The sequence below is a fragment of the Gossypium hirsutum genome, chromosome A02, assembly GCF_007990345.1.
Source record: "Gossypium hirsutum isolate 1008001.06 chromosome A02, Gossypium_hirsutum_v2.1, whole genome shotgun sequence".
Classification (NCBI taxonomy): Eukaryota; Viridiplantae; Streptophyta; class Magnoliopsida; order Malvales; family Malvaceae; genus Gossypium; species Gossypium hirsutum.
This window is the reverse complement of record NC_053425.1, coordinates 67,680,359-67,684,146: the sequence shown is the minus strand read 5'-3', so window position 1 is coordinate 67,684,146 and position 3,788 is coordinate 67,680,359. Positions and strand designations below refer to the sequence as shown.

General features: G+C 35.8%; 1 non-coding gene across 1 annotated transcript; it reads right to left on the bottom strand.

Moving 5' to 3' along the window:
* Positions 1-355: 355 nt before the first annotated feature.
* LOC121216442 (small nucleolar RNA R71) lies at positions 356-457 on the bottom strand. Its single transcript, XR_005912629.1, has one exon. It is a non-coding gene; the product is annotated as a small nucleolar RNA R71 (small nucleolar RNA).
* Between the last annotated feature and the right edge of the window lie 3,331 nt (positions 458-3,788).

Genomic DNA, 3,788 nt, shown 5'->3' with positions numbered 1-3,788 from the left:
GGAATATGCGCTGCCAAATCTGGATATGGTTCAAGGGAGTATAATAAGTCCAGCTATCACAACAAATAACTTTAAGATCAAGCCAGCTATGATCCAAATGACCAAAACAAGTTGCAGTTTCGAGGAATGATGATAGAAGATCCGAGTCAGCATTTAAAATGGTTCCTCCAACTTTGATACACTTTCAAATATAATGAGGTCATCGATCATTCTATTCATCTTTGGTTGTTTCCCTTTTCATTAATTTATAATGCCTTTCCTTGGTTAGATTCGTAGGCACCAGTATCTATCACGATATGGGACGATCTTGTAGGAAAATTCCTACAAAAGTTATTCTTCACTAGTAAGACAGTCCAACAAAGAAGAGAGATTTCTATATTCAAACAGTTAGAGGGGGTTTTCACAAAACTTGGTAGCGTTTTAAGAATTTAATTCAGAAATGTCCGCATCACGAATTTCCTAAGTGGTTACGACTATAAATATTCTATAATGGGTTGGATGTTCACGCAAGGTCAAGATTGGTTGGAGCTAAGAAAGTGCTTTAACGAACCGAGCATACAAGGATGCATACGAATTAATAGAAAATAGGTGATGAACTCGTGCCAATGGCCAACTGATCGACACACATATGGCCAAAGACCTTCTACACTATAGGCTATCTTGGAGGATGACAAATATCAGCAGTTAGTGGACAAAATCAATAGCATGGAGTTTGAGAATAGTGCACCACCTATAAATGGAGGGGACAAACTGCTCTTCCATTTTATCAATAATCCAATCGAGGACGTGAATTATATTGGGAATAGGGGTGGAAACCCTTATTCAAATATACACAATCCCGGATAGAAAGAAAACCCGAACCTAAGATGGGGAGGAAATCATGGGGGAGATAATACCCTAAATCAGGTTAAAAATACTAATTATCGACCTATTTATTTACAAAAACATCAAGAAAGTGTCAACTCAAATGACCATGCTATATGTGGTCAATGCTTGGATCAGATAGATGGAGAAATACAATTAATGAGAATGGATTTGAAGCAAGTGAACTAACTTTACAAAGATATTGACTAAGCTGAAAGGTCAGATGAGCTAATTGGTTAGCATGATAGGAGACATCAAAGGACAAATTGGCACCGACGTTCCTTGTAATACTAAAAATAATCCTTGAAAGGAAGGGACTGAACATGTGAAAGCATTCGAGCTTCGTTTGCAAAAAATCCTGAGTAGCCCAGAAACTCTGACACAATAGGAGACAAGAGAGAATGTAGAAGATCTTCAAGAGGACCCCGAGAGGCTGACAAAGAACTAGAAATAGTGGAGGTAATTGAACTAGCAATTGAGCCGAAGAGAGAGGCAACCAAAGCCTGCTAACACACATGTACAATTCCCTTCATGGTTGGAAGAGTGACAAAAACAGGATGAAGACGAGTTTTAAGGTTTTTGAACTTGTTTAAAACATTAAATGTCAACCTACCATTAATTGAACTAATTGAAAATTTTCCTAAATAAGCTAAATTTCTAAAAGAAATAATGTCTAGGCATAAGAAAATTAAGGTAGGTGAATAAGTGAATATGAGCGCTGCTTGTACTGCTACTATATCTAGACAAGTTCCCCATTTAACACCCCTAACCCGTATCTATTGCCGGAGTAGGGTTACAAGGTATTATCGATCAAAACACATAATTTAACATACATAACTCATAAAATTATACATTCATACTCAAATACCATTTAATCACAAACACATTGCCTATTATAAGGGCCTACGAGGCCTTAAACATGCTTTAGAAGTGATTCGGGACTAAACTGATAACATATGAAAATTTTGGAAACTTAGAAAAATATCAACCATACAGGGGTCACGCCTCACACGGCTTCAGACATGGCCATGTCTCAGGCCGTGTGGAAACAGGGCATACATATTGACTTGTATCACACGGCAGAAGACACGCCCGTGTGCCAGGCCGTGCTAGAAATGGAGGGTATACTGACTTGGCCACACGGTCGACCACAAGCCCCTGTGTCCAGGCCGTGTAACTCACTGACTTGATTTCTAAAGCATCATTAGGGGACACACGGCCATGTACCATGACCGTGTGTCACACACGGCTGTGACACACACCTGTGTCTCTACCCATGTGGACAAAAATAGGCCATTTGCAAGGCCAATTTGCCACCCTAACTTCAATATACCTACACAAGGCAAAATGTACAATTTCCATACACAAAGGGCAGCCAAAATCAATCCTAATTCATGCACAATTCATGCTATACAAATGCAACCATTTTACTTACTAATATATACAAAAACAACATGATCTTTAACCTTAATTCATATAATATATATACACAAACTTAATATTCACAACCGAAAATGATTCTCAACTCAATCAATTCATTCATTGTAATACATACTATTTAACTACTAATTTGACATATAATTTCATACCACAATAAGACCTTTCTCAAGCGTTCATCTACAATAATTCAAATAACCATTTTAAACCTCCTCACAACGCATTATAAACATCTTACAAAAGTCATTAACAACCATTTCTAATAGCCAAACACACATCAATATTAGCAGCATTTACAAGCCAAATCTCATGACTATAATCACAACCAAAATACCACATCTAGCCTATACATGCCATATACCATAATTGTATAATTCAAAAGTACCAACTTAGATGTTTGATCGTGCGATGATGTTCCCAATGACTCCTGGATCCGAGCTAGCCTTGATTCACTATAAAACATAGAAAATTAACATAAAGTAAGCTTCATAGCTTAGTAATGTGAATAACTTAATTCATCGAGTAAATGAAAATCAACCAATTACACATGACAAAACCATGTACACATTAACTACAAACCTTTCTCATATCTCAAAACATGATCAATACAAACTCATCGAACTTTCACTATTTAATACTCGAATAGGTTCTGCACATACCAGTACTGCCTCATACTAACCTCTTTCTCAGCCACATCATTCGTTTACCCATTGAACCATTTGGAATAGAAATCGTATACTCAGGAGTCTCGTACAATAAATACCTATATCATGTCCCATAGCCAAATCAAGGTACCTTATCCGAAGAACTATTATCATGGCCCAAAGCCAAATTGGTAAAATACGCACCTGAAGTGCTAATATTATGGCATGAAGCCAACTCTACATATCACTTACTGACATGTCAATAGTATCCAAAACTATTCTTAAGGTTCAACCTGCTTTCACACTTTTTGTTTCTATCATCAAATGCATTCGTAAAGTCGTTTTCAAAATTCATACATTATCCATAATCTCTTTTTAACAAATTATGCAATATTAAGGCATATTAACATACATTTATAATGTAATCATCACATACGAACTTACCTCGTATTCAGAATTGACAGATCAGGTTGACTACTCGATAACCTTGCTTTTCCCTGTTCTAAATCCAAATTCTTTCTTTCTTGATCTATATGAATTCAAAATTAACTTATTTATTAATCTAGTCATTCAATTAATCCAAAAATACACATTTGGGCATTTTTACATATTAGCCCTTAAACTTTCACTTTTAATGAATTTAGTCCTTATTTCACAAATACACAAAATTCACACAATTCAACAAAACCAATCCTTGGTTGAATTATATATAGGTCCCTAGTAGCCCAAAACTTTCGTTTATTTCACATTTCAACCACACAATTTGCACATTTCACAATTAATCCCTATTATGCATTTTTATCAAAAATCACTTAACAAAACATGTAAAACTATTATCAAGCT